Genomic DNA, 18,979 nt, shown 5'->3' with positions numbered 1-18,979 from the left:
TAACCCATGTACTTATATTAGCCAGTACTTTCTAGGTAAGTACACTGTAAGTACACGCAAGTACTGTACTGTAAAAGGAAGCGTTACCAAAAAAAAAAAATATATATATCCACAAATAATTTATTGTATTAGCATTTTTTGTGTGTGTGTGGATGAGGTCACATAATCTGTCCATGGCACCATCTACCTAATTTGACACTTCTACAATTCATGTTTGAGCTGTTTAAGCAAAAAGCAACTTGTACTGAAAAATTTTAAAATATGTCAGTGCCAAAAGACAAGTTTGTAAAAGCTACTTAAATGTCCTAATTGAACTAAGGCCTAATCCTGGCTTAATCTAAGCCTTGTCTGTGAAACCAGGCCAATGAGTTGTTGTCATGAACTGCTCGGTGGAAACAGACAGTGGTGATCCAAATGCAGGCTTTATTGAGAGGAAGATCCAGAAACAGGTACGAGAGAACAGGCAGAAGTCAAAACCAGGTAAGCAGTCCAAATCAGCAATCATACAATGCAGGGATAAGGCAAAAGGGAAAACCAGATACAGGCAGGGAGTCCAGGAACTGTGAAACTAGAAAACACTAAGGGTATGTTTACACGGAAACGATCTGAAGAGAAAAAGCAAAAGTGGCGTTGCGTTATCACTTTTTATTCTGCGTTTAGACGAGCGTTATGGTTGGGAAATCCGCGTGCATATGGTGATGCAAAAGTGTGTGAAATTCGATGTAGTATGCACTCCAGGCGGCTAGGTGGCAATGTGAAGCACTGCCACACAACAACACCAATATCTTAGAATATTTTGTACAAGTGCTGAAAAGACCGAAAAGACTCTTGTGTGTTTTTCAGAGCTGCTAGGGCAACTTGAAGGTCCGACGTATGGAAATAATCTGACATGTTGGTTGTTATTTTCCTGTACTGGCGCATGCCTGTGACGTAAATGCGTACGCGACGAGAGCCACGGTGAGCAGATTTGCGTTTTTACCGTTTAGACGGGAACGCGATGGTGGAGCGTTTTTAAGATTTCCACTCTGGAGGGTGGTTTCACTTTTTTGCGTTTTTAAGCCCCCAAAACGCCGTTGCCGTGTAAACGAAAGGCACATCCGATAAAATATTTTTACGTTTTCACCCGGAATCGTTCTCGTGTAACCGGGGCCTAAGAAACTAGGAACTAGGAACTAGGAAAACGCTCAGCATGCAGTATGACACTTAAAAAAACTACTCAAAGGTACAAAGGGCCACTCAGGTTTAAGACAGGTGCGCTAAACAAGATAATCAAACACAGCTGAACATAATAAACATAATGAGTCCATGGTGAAACATAGCACAGGAAGAGAGTGCCCTCCAGAGGCTCACGCTGGCACTCCAGCTGGCATTCATGACAGTTGTATTAACAACACATCAGAGTTTGAAAATACAACTTCTAACAGATATCCATAACTTTTTACAAATTCACACTGCAAAAAAAGGGAAGTTCTTCCTCAGTTTTGTTGTCTTGTTTCCCAGTGCAAATGACCAAAGATTCTTAAAAAAATATGCATTTTCTGGAGATACAAAATTACATAAAATATTAAGTCTTTTTTTTCTGTGAAATAGATCAAAATGAAGTGAGTTATGCTTAAAACAAGAACAAATATCTGCCAATTGGCTCAGAAATATCAACTTAATTCAAAGGGAAGTTTTCATAAATCATTAAAATATATTTGTTCTTGTTTTAAAGGGGTCATATAATGGTACATGCACTTTTACAAGTTGATTGTACTGAAATGTGTGTTGCCAGTGCCTGTACACAACCACCATATAATGATAAAAATCCATCCAGTGTTTTTGTTTTAATCTCCTTATATGTTTTAATCAAGTCAAGCCGTTCGATTTTGTGACGTCACTAAATCGGACGCCCCTCCCACGATTGTTGATTGACAGCAGCGTTTCAACACACCCCCGCCCTGAGCGAGCTGTCATCATAGTCCGTCATTGTTGATACTCTGGAGCAGAATGGCGTCTAAGCGATTGTGGTGTTCTGTTCTTGGGTGTAATAACGAACACAGCAGTCATTTTGATGTTCCTAAATCCGAACCGCTGATGACGCAGTGGCTGAGTTTTGTTTTTGAAGGGAATATTCCCCACGATCAACGTCAATGCTCTCATGTTTGCGCGAATCATTTCACACACCAGACTGCTTTATAAACGAGGGTCAGTATGAGCTGGCTTTGCTAAGAAGCAGCTCCTGAAAAAGAATCGGTAGCAACTATTTATGTTCCCTCTGCACCTCCAGAAGAAGTGAGTGTAAAGTTTTATTACCCTTTATATTAATCTTTGAAAAAAAGTTTTTCATGACCATTAACTCTAACATTAATCTGTCAATGAACTAACCTATACATCAGTAAACACACAGCGTTCATATGTCACTACTCTACCCTGCCAGTGCGTCCTGTTCGAGCCTTAATTGTCGAACTTCCTTGGGGCCGTCATCTTGTTCCGGGTCCGACTCCGGTTCAAACTGATACGATTGCACAGATGTGTCCTCAGAGACTCCCGCTGTCATTCTTTCTCCAAAAAATACCCTCAACTGTTGTCAAGGCAACACTCCACGTGCATTGTGTCAAAACGCCCGCAGAACAGAGAGGTGGGGTGAGCAAAGCTCATTATCATTTAAAGGCATGCACTGAAACGGCGTGCTGAAAACAGAGCTGTTTTTGACCAGGTAAAATTAGTTCTTACAATACTAATGAGAATTTTTAATAAAAGTATATTACAAAGTTTTATTTAGACCCTAAAGAATCATATTAACTTGTACAAAAATGGCATTATATGACCCCTTTAAACAAACTACACTCACTTAATTTTGTTAAAATTTTCAAGGCACACTTTTACATTTGCATCTCAAGTAAATGTATCTTGACTCAAAGATGTTTAGATATTAGTATTGGAAAATAGGACAAGAATACTGAGGAAGATTATTTTGCAAGGCATGCAAAATTGAATGCCTTTACATTATGAATAAGACTTTCTACTCTGATTTAAGGCCTTAATTTGTTTAAAGGAACACTCCACCATTTTTTCATATTAAAGATGAACTAAGTAACTTTTTAACCTTAACCCAGGGGTCGGCAACCCAAAATGTTGAAAGAGCCATATTGGACAAAAAAAAAAAAAAAAAAAATCTGTCTGGAGCCGCAAAAAATTAAAAGCTTTATATAAGCCTTATAATGAAGGCACCACATGCTGTAAGTGTTATATTAGCCCTCTAGTATCAAAATGATAAGTAGGCTACAAATTAGAGCTTAGATCGGGCCCAAAAAATCAAGCCCGGCCGACACATTAAACGTAGGCTAATTATGAGCCCGAGCCCGATTTTAACCCGACCATTTTTTAATGCGTGGGTCGTTATGACGTTCTCAACTTTCTTTCTCCCGCCCGCAACATTTATGTTTTGTCCCGCTCCCGCCCGCAAATAGACTTTTTTCTGTACCTCCAAATACTTTCAAGTTAGCCTACGTGTCGCCACCATACATCCTCCTGATAAATTATTTGTTATTAAAGCATTAAAACACAAACCACTGTTAATTTAACATAAAAGCAAGCAGTTTACTATGCGTGCATGGTTTGGCATGACTGAATGCGCGCAAACTGCGCTCTCTTAATAATTCCTAAAAAGCTGACAGTTCATCGCGATCTCACACATCTCTGTTATTATCAATGAAGCTGACTGCACAATGAATCTTTCATAATATCCACACGTTGTTCGTTATAATTAGAGGATTTGCCAGCATACAGAATTCAGCACTGAACGAAAAAGTCCGTTTTGAGCGTGAGGGGAGTCTATCTTAAATGCTTCTGATTGGCCATTGCGTTCAAGAAATCAACACATATGTCTGTGATTGGCTATATCGCTCAACGCTGCAAACATGTTATGAATAGAAATTCTGGCCTGTAAATCGTTTCTATTTTGTTTTAGTAGAGTGAGTGCATTACCGCACGCGCCCGCGCTCGCACTCGGCCATCAAATCTAGTCCCGCGCCGCACTAGAGTGCGTTGGGAGTGCTCAGCTATCTTTCTCTTTTTCCCCTTGGGATCCATGGCCCATGACACACCCGCCGGTTTGTTTGTTTATTTGTCAGCCACCGGTCTGGCATCACGCCGATCTGACAGACACGTGTGTCACAGTCTATGACGTAAATTCTTCGTTGACAGAAATGTTGAAATTAAATATTTATTATACACATTTTTACAACGTTGAAAAACTTTAAGAATGTTTGTCATGTTTTTCATCCTACAGAAATTATATTAAAACAAAAAATATTTTTTCCATTTTAAAATTTTTGAAAAAGCTCCAGGGAGCTACTAGGGCGGCGCTTAAGAGCCGCATGCGGCTCTAGAGCCGCGGGTTGCCGACCTATGCCTTAACCGAACAGCTTTGGAGTCATTGTAATGTTAATATTACTGATTTCGTGTTGAATGGTGGCCGTCTCGCACCCCCCTGGTGCCTGTGAGCCGCAAAATCACACTTGCAACTTTGGGCCGGCGAGCCTCAGTGTTAGGAAGTATCGTGTGATATCAGGTCTCGCGAGGTAACGAATTGCTTTACGGCAAAAAACAGATCTGATAAAATTCTGATAAAATGAGCATCAAACAGAAATAACCCGGCGCCGTATACATGTGGTGTTCGAGACGCAGGGCGCGTGCAGCTCTTAAAGGGGCCATACCTTTTTCCACTCGTTACAGCGTCCATCCTACTGAACAGGTACCGGTGTACAGGGGGAGGGGATCCGGCCGTGAGTGCGAGCCATCTCTGCGTGAGTGCTATTCACGACAGTACAAGTACTCCACAGCGACTCTAGGGGTCGCTGTTTGACAAAAACGGAATTCTTACTTAGTTCTGCTTTAAACTATGTTATTCCCTTAACTAAGAGGAGTTGATACATACTTCTCTCGTCTCAGTGCGTGCACTCAATCGCTCTGGCGCGAGACACTTTGATAGCACTTAACTTAGCCCAGTTCATTCATTAGGATCCAAGCAGAGAAGCGAGCAAACACCTCCACGTTTTCTCTATTTAAATACAGTTACACGAGTAGTGTAACTCGACCAAGAATGGTGACAAAATATAACTATAATGTATGGCGGAATACCACAGGAAGTGCTTGGGAGCACTTCGACTCGGCGCATATATATCTATGGACTCGGCGCAGTAATATCATCACTCCGGAGAGGGAGAGGGGGAGATGACTTTTCAGGAGTGATGATATTACTGCGCCGAGTCGAAGTGCTCCCAAGCACTTGCTGTGGTATTCCGCCATACATTATAGTTATCCACTTTACACGCTTAGAAATGTGCAACGTTTTATTTTGTGTCACCATTCTTGGTCGAGTTACACTACTCGTGTAACTGTATTTAAATAGGGAAAACGTGGAGGTGTTTAGTCGCTTTCTGCTTGGATCCTAATGAATGAACTGGGCTAAGTTAAGTGCTATCAAAGTGTCTCGCGCGCCAGAGCGATTGAGTGCACGCACTGAGACGAGAGAAGTATGTATCAACTCGTCTTAGTTAAGGGAATAACAACTTTTTATCTTTTTAAGACCGGCAGAAACCCTGATTGGCTCATCATCACTTTGTTACAAACCCGTATGTCTGTATTTCTTCTGTGGAACACAAACAAAGATTTTTTCAAGAATGTTTTAAATGTTTTTGCCCATACAATGCAACCAAAAAAATATATATATATACAGTATATGTCCAAAACAGCATTGGACCCTACTGAGTTTCATTGTATGGAAAAAATAAACACTGAGAAATCTTACAAAGTATCTTCTTTTGTGTTCCACAGAAGAAATCTAGTCGTACAGGTTTGGAATAACACAAGGATGAATAAATAACGACAATTTTAATTTTGGGGTGAACTATCCCTTTAATATTAATAAATACCCACTGAAGTTTCAACATTTGAGTTCTATGAGTTCCTGTCTGGGTCTGAGGATACCCATTTAGTTTAAATTTTCAACTGTGCAGCCACCGCACATCCTTCATGCATAGTCTTGGTGTAATGCTCGTCATAAAGTGCACATGAACTCTCTCCATGACTTGACCTGGGAAAGCATTACACCAAGGCTGAGCATGACAGATGTGTGGTGGTTCAACAGGCCGTCTTCATTTTCACTGCCACGTCAAGATAGAGGAGTCTGGAGAAGTTCAAAGAAACCTGAATAATGATATTCATACAAAGGCAGCAAAACAGCAATGTGGTGTAACTCAGTAACACGTCTGAAATGAGTATCATGCACTGTGGTGGAGAGCAGAAAAAGATGGAAGAGCTGACATACTAATGCATGTTTGCTGGTGTATAACTGCATTATAAAAGCTCCGCCACAGCCTGGCCCATCTGCACTTTCTAAATGTGCACCTAACACCTATAATTTAGAGAGGGAAGAGTGGCCTGCAGGATGTGGGCTGCTCACTATACATTTTTATTTCTGTCTGACTGATGGTTTGAGCGAAATAACTGTCCTCAGCTTTTTTGTGTGTGTGTAGTTTCCACACATTCACAACCTCAATTACCATTTAAGGCTATTTTAAGTCTTTCTCCTCCCCAAATTCCTCTGGAGTGTGTTACTATGTAAAAAGACAGCAGAGAAGCCATAGAGAGTGAGTATGTACAGTATGGATTAGCTCAGGCATGTGTTTACATCAGTCTTATGCCTTTTAACACAAAGTCATAAGTCACAGTCATTCAGATACAGAGCTGTATTCTCTCTCTGAGAACAATTGCATTCCCTAATCTCTCTGTCAAAATTGAGTTAACAACATCGAAAAACCTAAATGCTTCATATTGTGGAAAGATGATTGCCTGCTAGTTTAGTTTTAACCCAAGCCAGTCAATAAACACAAAATCAGCTAATTAAATCAGATTTGTCTTGTGGGGAAACGGCTGACAGATTTATCACTGGAAATAGAGATTGTTCTCTGTGTATGGCGTCTGAGTTAAACCCTACCGCAAAGTTCATGTCACACCCATGACAGCCCTTTGATATCTGGGAGTCTGTCCACATTCCCCTCCTCGCACAATTCTTGGAGGCTGGATTTGCCTCTGAGTAGTAGTTACGAAACAGCACACTTTAAGCTGTGATTAGGGATTAGTTGGAAAAAACGTTCCTCCTTCAGAGAGAGAGATCAAAACAGCAGGAGACAAAATATCTCAGCTCTGCAAATATCATTGATTCTTGTCAGGATCCAACGTCTACTTCTTTGAACCAAGTGGGAACAGTGCTTTAATGTTGAATACATTGAAAGAGCTGCCATACACATAAACGTCCAAGCCACTGTACACATAAAATAAACGCTTCACAAATTGATAAAAGAAACATCCACATGTCACCCTGGTGCCTTATTAAGTATGCAATTTGCAATCCCAAGGGAAAGAGTGAAGGGATCATGAGCATGATTCAGAGAGACACACTCTTGCTTTTGCAATGGTAATCTGGGTCAATAATGGGTCAATTATAATCAGTGAGTGACACCAAGAAACAACCCTAACCCGTGAGAGGATAAGCAGTACTATGGAGAATGCAAAGATGGAACATTAAATTAAATAATATATACATTAATAACCTTAGAGTGGACATAAAAGAGGTATTCACCACAGCATTAACAAAAATGCAAGATGTTGCTCAGCCTTTAGCTGTTGTTAGAGATACAAAACTGGTCTTCTCGGTTATACTGTACCAAATATAGTATATTGGTCTTTTCGGTTTTCAAAAAAAAAGAAAGAAGGTGTATACTTGAATTTGTGAATGCAGATGATGAGAAAGAAAGAAAGGATTCTCCCCTGATGCGTCTCCAGAGGGAAAATGATGTCCATTCAACAGCAAACAGGCCTGAATGGCAGTCTACCTTTGGAACGGACTCCACACTTATGCTTTATGTGATGGCTTATTGAATCAACAAAGTGGTAGGAACTTAAAATGCTAACAGACAGCACCAAAAGGAAGGTGGTACTGGCTTGCAGTCAACATCACAGCATCCGTGCTCCTACGGGCTGCCCGTGGAGACAGGAAGAAGGGTAGTCTGCAGGGAATAGGATGCACCAACAAAGCACCTTTCTTTTCTTTTTCATTCTGAACCCCTCATCCCTCCACAGACCACTGGAACAGAATGGACAAGCCTGTCGAATATTTGATTTCCTCTGGAAATGCTTTGACCAGCTCTTAAAATGGTCTGGTTCATTCCTAAAAGTGGCTTCTCCCTCTCATCTATGTACTCTGGCTGGCCAAATCTCACTGTGACATCCCAGACCAGACCGGCTGCTGAGACCAGCTTGTCACAGCTCACCAAAGGAGGTCTTTTTGCTTTGCTTGTCCTCAATGAATTGTATTATGTGGCGTGTCAGTCTTCAAACTGCCCTTCATAACAAGATTGTCCCTTTCTATTCATCCCCTCCCTTCACACCATCCTTCAACTTACAACCCCCCCCCCCCCCCCCCCCCAGATTTAATTGCTTTTCTATGTCAATAATGTTGAGATTGTAGTATTGAACTAGAAGATACTATCAGGGTTCCAGACTGCGACCAAATTGGTCGCATATACGACCATTTTTTGAGAATGTGCGAGTTAAAATGTTATGTGGTCGCATTTGTGTGAGTGGACGCTTGAGCAACAGAACGCCGTTGTATCAGCTGCTGCAGTCCGTAACTTATGTTCAAAATGAACGAGTAGGCTACATCATGAATCCATTTTCCAAACCGTGTTTTTGACTTATTCTGAATCACTACGGTACGCCTATAATAAGTGTTTATATTCGGACTATTTTATCCCGGGGTCGTCTCGGCTGCGGAGTAGCCCAGTGCCTGCGTGACTCGCTATAGAAATTAACGGAGAGTAGCTCCGTCTACAGTGTTCTTCCGCAAGACACGTGCAGTTTATTTATTGATGAACTTAGACGTAACGCGCATTGCACACTGATTGTCAAACGCGCCAATTACGAATTCACGAATTAAGGCATATAAAAATGATAAAAAATGGTCTCACGAAACACAGATCCCCTTCCTCCTACGTCTTTTCAGCGATTATATTTTCCTCTGTTGAGCGATTACTCTCATGATCGCTCGACAGAGGAAAAGGAAATGATTATAAAATGCAGAAGGTATGGAGTGTGAGATTTCTGCTTTTTGTTACAACTATAAACTTTGATAACGAAAAATCTGTATCCGTTTATTATAATACTCTAATCTTTTAAAATGTAATGCATACATTTGAATGTTTAATGATTTTTAAAAGATAGAAAGATGATAATAGACAGATAGATAGATAGATAGATAGATAGATAGATAGATAGATAGATAGATAGATAGATAGATAGATAGATAGAATATGATTCAGATGTAAATAGACAGATTGTATATAATTCAAATGTAAAATGCTTAAAATTACACATTAAAATTACTGTGCAAAATCCATGAAAATCCTGAAATTTGGCAATGATAATTAATATATTACAGGTATTTCTGCTGCAACCCAGAAAGCCTTCGCTAGCCTTGGTCCATTAAAACCACTATTCATCAGCATGCATTGATTAATCCCATGGTATGTAGCAAAAAAAGAAAAAGAAAAAAAGGTGCGACCAAATCATATGCTGGTGCGACCAACTGAGAAAGTTGGTAGCACCAGTGCAACTAGTGGAAAAGTTAGTCTGGAGCCCTGACTATCCTTACCAGGACCGACCGACAGCTATAATGCACTTCACATTATTTCTCCAGGTTCCTGTGGGTTTTAAACTCGATGGGCCTTTAAACTCAATGTTTATTTGAGGCACAAAGATTGCCAAGACTAGATTGTTAACAGCTGTGAAACCTTTTGAGTGGCTATCTATTAAAGAATTGTTAAAAAGAATGCATTGTGGAGTGAATGAATAAATGTCATTGTAATAATCCATGTTTATACGTGTAGATCATAGGTTCTCAAAGTGCGGCCCGCGGGCCAATGGCGGCCCGCCGAAACATTTCTGGCGGCCCGCGATAACATCTGTAAAACTGTTAAAACTATTGCTTTGAAAAAATGAATATCTCCGTTTAGTGGTGTTTAGCGGCATCCATAGGCATAAGCGGTAATTACATGGTCCGACCGACCGATCGCACTTGACCTCACTCCCAAGGCCACCAGGAACAGTGGTTGTCTACACAGGAATAGGAATCGTGGCCAACCGAAACCAGCACCACAAATCCCATTGCAATTTAAAAGGGTATGTTGACCAAGTAATCAATATTCAATGTGACTTAATAATAATCTTAACAATGTCAAGCTTATTAATAGCCGCGTTTCCATTACCTTTCAAAATGTTCGCGGGCGCGAACACTTACATTTTCCTATCAACAGTGGAAACAACTTAAACTAGTCTATCATTTCTGGTCATACAGAAAATAATAATGCATTATTCGCAACTACTTTTATTTGTGTAAACTCATAACAAGAAAACGTGCTTTTGTAAAATAAAATAAAACAATCAGTAGCCTAGGCTACTACGCGCTTTCATGATCTCCGTGAACTGGAGTGCGAGAACTGAAACAAAATATAGCCTATGTAGGCTAAAGCTTAAAATGTGCACTTTTAAACAAACAAACTCGAATCGAAAGCAAATACCTGATTATGTAATCCGTATGAAAGGTGGATTTCTCTCTAAAAGCGCATCTGCTTAACAGCGGAGATGGAGATATGTTTTTAGCCGACACTTAGAAAACAATAGTTTATTAATAAACAATTAAAATGCCTCGCTGTTTTTTCAGACGCATTTATTATCATTAGCCTATAACTCACCTATAAATCAGGCTAGACACGTACGGCTCTTCTCATTCATCACTGCGGGAAAAATATAAATTCCAGGTTCTAATTTGGCCTTAGAAAACCAGTAAAATCGACATGTTTTCCATATTAATTTGTGAATATTTAAAATGTTTAATAAAGGAGCAAAAAGTCATTTAAACAAAAATCTGAAAAAGTCTGTCGATATTTACTTTTTTTGCGCAGCAGTTGGTGAAGCCAGTTCAAATTAAAATTTTGTTCAACTTTGCGTTTTAAAAAGACAACAACCGTTCATTTTTCGTTTTTCAGTTACGGGTTAAAAAAGATAGATAATAATATGCAAATCTGCAATAATGGAAACGCGACTGACAAGCAATGATAGAAATGAATGATGATGATGACTTGTTTGGTAAGCTTCTATTTTAAAAGTTTCTTTCCCTCCCCCCCCGAAATTTTCACAAGTTTTGCCAGGTTTAGCCTCAGTTATGAATTAAAATGTGTTTATTGCAACTAATGTAAACTGTAGAGATGCAACCTGGTCATTAAAATAATTTCAAATGTGATTTTCTTTTCAGTTTTTTTTTCTTCGTTTTCTCCCCCGCCACTTTGGCGGCCCTCAGTTCAATGTTGGGTTCCTAAATTGGCCCTCACCTATCAAAACTTTGAGAACCCCTGGTGTAGATGATGATAGAGTAGACACTGGCATGAGAATCTGGTGTCTGAAATTATGAAAAAGATATCCTTAATCTCATATTTTCCTGATAAAAAAACCCTGAGGTTGAATTTGTCAAAACCTTGATCAATCTTCCATGACCCAAAATAACGGTAGCTGCTAAACTGATTCTGAGATATTCATTGAGATATCGGTGCGAGGGAGAGGAAATTGAATTGCATCATTGAATTATAAATGATCTAGAGGTCAGATAAAGTCCTGAATTAACCCTGCCTCCTCTTTAAACAATAGTTGGATAGCCCAGGGTAGAGGTGTGTGATTGAATAGGGTAGGAGGAGACAAGGAAATAAGCTGCCCTATGTATAAAATTCAACAGTCGAGCTGAAAAAGGCAGAGGAGGAGATGATCACACACCAGCACTTCAAAACAGCCATCGCTTCAATCTCCCAGGCAACCAACTGTCCAACCACACCAGCAAATCTATTCATTAAAGAGTGAGAGAGTAAACAAGAAGAGAGAAAAACATCTAGGTGACAGGAAATAGAGAATATAGATGCTTCATTTAGCTCTGATCCAAAACTTACTAAGTAGTCTATCTACCTAGATAGTATTTTAAGGCATCAGACAGAGGTGCACTTTGGATGTGAAAGACGTCTGAAAAGTTGGCCGGCAACTTTATGCTACTTTCAAAAAGCCCAATTTTGGTCAGATTCTAAGGCAGCATGCCATGTATGCTTCGCAGGAGTACAATGGTACAACTGTGAAAAAAACGTATCCAAGACGAGAGAAGTGCCTACTATATACACTATTGTTTAAAAGTTTGGGGTAGTTAAAGCTGCAGTCCGCAGTTTTTCCTCTTTGTCGCCATCTCTGTTCGAAATCTGCAATTCCAGTTATTCGCGGAATTATCAACTTTACGTGAGTTGTACTTCGACACGGCACAGCGTGGATGAACACAATGTTTGAGAAGAGTGTGAGGCTGTCAGTCACTGTGCCGGTGTTGATACTGGCATTCAGAATCACAGATTATTCTTTTTGGAAGTATGACCAACATAAGAATTTTCACTGGAAAATGTCATCTGAACAAGTAAGAAACATCCACTTTTGTTCTGGTTCTGACATTGCAGTAAATCGCGCTGATCGCTTATCATATCACGCAAAACTGTGCAAATTATACTTTGTTCTCAAATTGTTAATGTTAACAACGTCAGCATTGCGTGACTACATGTATTTTGGATAATTTTTAACCCAAAAAAAACGGACTGCAGCTTTAAGATTTTATATATTTTACATATTTTTGAGTCCCTTGTGCATTTATTAGATTAAACACTGAAAACATTAATATTGTGAATTATTTGAAGAATTTGAAATAACTTTAAAATAATTTAATTTATAAATAATAATTAATTTATATTTTTAAATATATTTTTAAATGTTATTCATTCCTGTGATGACAAAGCTGAATTTTCAACAGCAATTACTCCAAGATCTTTCAGAATAGAAATAGAATAGAACAGCATTTATTTGAAATATAAACATTTTGTAACATTTATTTGTCACTGTCACTTTTGATGTATGCATTCTTGCTGAATAAATGTATTAATACAAATATATACTGACACCAAACTATTTTTTTAATATTTGACCCAATATTTGTGTGTATGTGTATTTTTTTGTTTATTAAAGTTAACTGAAATCAAGTCTCCTGTGTGGTACATATAAGGAGCGCTAGGTGGGTAGTTGCTGCCAATTGCTGTTAAATTGAGAGGCTAGCGTGAAGGCTATGCCAAAGCATCCTGGGGGAAAAAAGTTAAGGACAATAAAACCTTATTTTAAAAGGTTACAGGCTACATTCTAAGTCTCACATCTTTAGAGCCATCTTACCAATAAAAAAACTGTTTTGGGGTTCACCTTGAGCTCTGGATCATTTAACTTTCACACAGACACAAGTGGCAACTCGTGCAATGCATTGAGAACGAAGGGAGAAAGAGAAGGCATGCAGAACGCACAGCAAAAGCACTTAACATGAGACGTGCTGTCAGGTGTGCTGCAAACTCACACCACTGTTGTTATGATCTCACTATGATAATGACATTACTAATTCAAATGGTTAGCAACACAAAAGTACAAATTGCCCGGTGAATACCCTGTGAATAAATTTAACAGATTAAATAGGACAGAGGCATTATACATACTGATGTCAAATCAGTGAAAGAGAGATGCCTACAGGCTAATACACATGGCTGATGTAGATTGTGTTTTTATGAAAATAGAGTTTTGTCAGAATTTTTCCACAGAGAATATTTTTTCTTCAATCGTCTATCTAGTCTGACAGCCAATACACCCATGACTGAAACAAACACTGAGTTTCACTGGAACAAGACAAAAATCAAGCGTTGTTTGAACAATCTGCTATGCATTCTCATGATGGGATCTGTCATTTTGTGATGCTGTGAATGACTACACACAGACACACACACACATACACACACATGTTGGGTTTCCATTGGGACCCCCTAACCCTACCCCTAAACACAACCCTCACAGAAAACTTTCTACATTTTTACATTTTCAAAAAACATCACTTAGTATGATTTATAGGCTGTTTTCCTCATGGGGACCAAATATGTCCCCAAGGATTTCAAATATTGCCATCTTTGTGGGGACATTTTGTCCCCATAATGTTGGGGTTACCAGGACCATACACACACACAATCTTATACTCTATTCCAAAATAAGTAAGCTGCCTTGCTGCCTACTGCCAACATATGTCTTTTAAGGCAGCATCCTAACTGTCATATAAGTTTCACGAGTGACCAATGTGGAACGTCTTACATATGAAACTCCTTATGCAATAAAACTTGACTTGCAAATGATGTCAATACAGTTATATATAAAAACAGTTTGTTTATAATAGATTTTAATGGAATATATAAAAATTTAAGTAGGCCTATCAATAATTTAAATATCAGAATCGGCATTTAATCATGTATAGTGCTATAATTGAATCATATTTATAGATCACAGTCACATTTATTTATAGTTTCTTTTCTTTTCCTCAATGGATAACTTTTGTTCTCTTTCATAGGTTCACTCAACGCTGCGTAGCTTAGGACGCAGTGGGAACGCCCTCTGGGTGTGCCGATTGTCTGAAGCCCTTATAGAATCACGCCAATTCATTGGCTGATGGCGCGGGCGCCGCCCCGACGCTCTTGCTTCGTCACATTATACTAGTGCGCGTGCGCCATCTGCTCCTCAGATTTATCTGCCTTCACGAAGCGGCCATCTTAGCCCTTCGGTCTCGGTTTTTCTGGCCCAAATAATTCGGATTTATCATCAGCATTCTTCATCTGCACTTCAGCGACTGCGAATAGTGGAACTCAGTTCTCCTTGGGGGGAAGTGCCATGGAGTTTCGTCGTTGCCCGCCGCCATGCGTTCGCTTTATTGCGAACGACGACCCTCACAGTAAGTGTGTTAAATGTATGGGTTTTTCGCATGCGCGCGAGGCTGTTTTAGGCTTGTCTAAATGCAAGTTTTGTGACAACCTGCTTCTCAAAACCCTCCGCTCTCGGCTCGCGGTTTTTGAGAAGGAGTCATTCGTTCCCCCCCGTCGCGCTCCCGAAGCTGCCGAGGCCTCGTTGGAATCCGCGACCTGGGGTTCGGATGTAGAGCTCGAGGATATAGAGTACGAGCAGACGGGCCAGGCCCTTTCTCTCCCTCCCTCTCCCGAGCACGCACGCGGTGTTCGGCCAGTCGAGTTTTCGCATGATTATTTATGCCCCAGCCCGAGAGCGTTGGGGCATATTATATTAAAATATTATTTACACTACAGCGTCCGACTCTGAGGATTTCGGGCCTGTTTTAGCTACTGACGGTCTCCCGCCTAGCGGCCAGGAGGCGCGGCCTACTGCGGCCTACACGGAGCTTATCGACGTGCTTTCGCGCGCTACGGAGAAGCTCTCTATCGACTGGCCCGACGAGCCCCGCGAGTCACAATCGTCTAAACTCGACGAGAGATTTTTAAGTGGCCCTAATTCTAGGCCTGAGCGGAGAAAGCTGCCCTTCTTCAGTGATCTGCATCACGAGATCTCCAGATCCTGGAAGCAGCCTTTTTCCGCGCGTCTAACAAACGCGACAGCCGCTGACTTCACCAACCTCGTTGGTTCTGTGGAGCAGGGCTATTCCGCCATTCCAGCGGTTGAGGACACGTTGGCTACTCACCTTTCTCCGTCGTCTGCTCCGTCGTGGAAATCTCGCCCCCTCCTTCCCTCTAAACCGTGCAGGACTACTTCCGCCCTTATCGGAAAGTCCTACATGGCAGCTGGTCAGGCAGGCATGGCCCTACATACTATGGCCATCCTCCAAGCCTACCAGGCGGATGTCTTGAAGGAGATGGACGAGGGAACAGGAACTATGCCAGAAGCTGTCAAAGAGCTTCGTAAGGCCACGGATCTGGCCTTAAGAGTAGGGTTGGGTATCGTTTGGGTTTTATCCGATTCCAGTACCTACTCGGTATTTTTTAAACGGTTCCGGTGCTTAAACGGTTCTTAAATCGGTACTTAAAAAAAATGAAACCGCACACACTTTATCAAAAAATAATACCCTTTAATTTACAGGGCCAAACTGGACACAATGTTAACTTAAATCTTTAAACAATATAAATACAAGTAACATATGGTAATAATAAAACCAATATAAAATAAAAATTCATATTTACATAATATCAAATGAAACAATATTGTATCAAACAATGTAATAATACTGGAGATTAATAGAGATTACTAGCAGGCAGAGCTGCCAACTCTCACGCATTGACCGTGAGACTCACGCAAATGACCCTTTTCACACAGAAAAATCGCGGACAAAGAGGACACGGACAGACAAGACAGAGAAGGTTACTTTTGATATGGAACAAATCCACAGCTGTCAGATTCTGTCAATATTTTTACGAGATTCACACAATAAATAACGTTTTGGCTCTTTGAAATGTGACAGATCGCTGTAGCGCGTCAGTTCAAATGGCACGTGATACAGCAGCCTACAAATCCACTGCTTCTTAGCTATGCAGCGTTGAGTGAACCTATGAAAGAGAACATCTCTGGTTACTGGTGTAACATATCTCTCAATAGGGAACAAGACGCTGCCAAGCTCCTCGCGCTGCCGACCAGCTTCCTTTTTCGGCAGAGAAATCTGAGGAGCAGATGGCGCGCGCGCGCCAACATAGTATGACGACGTAAGTGCGTCGATGCGGCGCCCGCGCCATCAGCCAATGAATTGGCTTGATTCTATATGGGATTCAGACTATCGGCACACCCAGAGGGCGTTCTGACACGTAATTTTACACGTGAAATGCAGCCAAACCTTGTGAGAAAGAGCGCGCTTGCGAGACAGAAGAGACTGTGCTCCAAACTGTGTAGCACACGCACGGCGGAGAGAGAGCGAGAGCGAGAGACCTTGTGTGTGTGCGTGTGTGCCTAATGAAGTTAGGCACCGAAATCAGGCACCGAAATTTTCGTTCTTATTCGGTCTGGTTACTACCGTTTACGTCGGAACCGGTTCCCTATTGGCACCGAGTTTCGGTACCCAACCCTACTTAAGAGCCACCAAACACACCGCACGCGCTATAGGTCGTTCTATGGCAGGGGCGATTGCTGCAGAGCGCCACCTATGGCTTAATCTCACGGAGATCCGTGACAAAGAGAAGGTTTTCCTCTTGGACGCCCCAGTTTCTCAATCTGGACTGTTTGGGGAGGCGGTCAGCACTGTGGTTGACAAGTTTCGGGCTGCAAAATCCCAGTCAGCTGCCCTCAGGCAGTTTATGCCCAGGAGGGCTAGGGAATCCTCTAACCCCTCCCCGGCTCAACCCAGAGAACGTTCGTCTCATAGGTCGGATTTTGCTGCTAGGAGAAGTGACTCGGTTCATCCCCCACCTGCTACGGTTTGGGGAGCCCGCGGTCGCCCGTTCCCCCGCCAGCGACCTCATAAGCGTCTGGAGCTGAAGCGGTCTAACAAACCCTTCGCTCCAGCCTCCTCGAATCGTTCCTGACCCGCAGGTCAGAAAGAGGAGAGCTTCCCCCGATTTACGAGGTTGGGACAGACCGCGAAAGCGTTTCTGCCCACCTCTAACTCGCTCTCCTTCTCTAAACCTGTCACTTTCGCCACCCGGCGTGTTTCGAAGTGCAGTTACTACTCGACCTCGTTCAAACCGTCCGGCGCAGGAGGACGGAGACGCGTTCAGCTTTCTCCCCTTGCCTCCGACGCGTTTGATACCTGCTGCTCGCATCCTCGGAGACACTTTCGGTTTTCCTAAGGCAGGCAGTGGTACCTCCCGCTACGTGTCAGGACGTCAAGTGCCCTCCTTCACGTTGGACCACGCCCCCCCTACAGGAGTCAGCGCGTCACCCTAACTCAGGTATGTCCGCCACATTGCAACACTCCTCTTCCTCTCTCTCATTTCTTTCAAGAATGGAGGCGTCTGCCAGGGGTATCGCCTTGGATCCTCCGCACGGTTCTGTCGCCCGCCCCCTTGCTTCAACGGAGTCTTTCCAACTGTAGTCAACAGCGCCTCAGAGGCTTCTGTACTACAGCAGGAGATTTCGTCCCTTCTCCTCAAGGGAGCAATAGAAGAGGTTCCTCCGAAGGAAGTCGAGCAAGGCTTCTTCAGCCGTTACTTCTTGGTCCCGAAAAAGGGCGGAGGTCTGCGACCAATATGGGACCTGCGCCGGCTAAATTTCTCCCTTTACAAAGGGAAATTCAAGATGTTGACGCTGAAAGCTATCATATCTCAAATTCGAGCAGGGGACTGGTTCGTGACAGTAGACTTGAAGGATGCATATTTTCATATTCAGGTCGTACGGCGACACAGGAGGTTCCTCAGGTTTGCCTTTGGAGAGAGGGCGTACCAGTACAGGGTCCTTTCCTTTGGTCTCGCTCTAGCGCCGAGAACGTTCACAAAGTGTATGGATGCTGCTCTGGCCCCGTTGCGGCTCCAGGGCATCCGTATACTCAACTACCTGGACGATTGGCTCCTTTTAGCCCAATCCAGGGAATTAGTGACTCACCACAGGGACATTGTCCTCCGTCACATTCAGTCTCTCGGCTTGAGGTTGAACACGGAGAAGAGTGTTCTTACCCCAACTCAAAGCACAGTTTTCTTAGGGGTGCGCCTGGATTCCGTTCTGATGCAGGCCCGTTTGGCTCCTGCCCGGATTTCCAGTCTTTTGACATGTTTGGCTCGCTTCACGCTCGGCCATCGTGTTTCTGTGGGCACTTGCCGCAGGCTTCTGGGTCTCATGGCCGCAGCATCCCCTGTGCTTCCCCTAGGGTTGCTCCACATGAGACCGTTTCTGTGGTGGATGAAACTCTGAGGTGCCCGGTCCACAGGACCGGCTCTTCGTCTGTTGAAGGTGTTGCGCAGTTGCTTCCGCGCCCTTTCAATTTGGCGGGACCCTCTCTTCCTTCGGAAAGGGGTCGACATGGGTGCAGTTTTCCGTCGCCAAATGGTTACGACGGACGCCTCTCTGA

At 42.2% G+C, this 18,979-nt stretch overlaps 1 protein-coding gene across 15 annotated transcripts in view; it reads right to left on the bottom strand.

The window, feature by feature from the left end:
* The window catches only part of arvcfb (ARVCF delta catenin family member b), a 152,838-nt gene that overhangs the window by 12,180 nt on the left and 121,679 nt on the right, over positions 1 to 18,979 (bottom strand). The window lies entirely within an intron of this gene.

The sequence above is a fragment of the Rhinichthys klamathensis genome, unplaced genomic scaffold, assembly GCF_029890125.1.
Source record: "Rhinichthys klamathensis goyatoka isolate OS25496 unplaced genomic scaffold, OSU_Roscu_1.1 h1tg000417l_1, whole genome shotgun sequence".
Lineage (NCBI taxonomy): Eukaryota > Metazoa > Chordata > Actinopteri > Cypriniformes > Leuciscidae > Rhinichthys > Rhinichthys klamathensis.
This window is presented reverse-complemented; position numbering and strand designations above follow the sequence as displayed.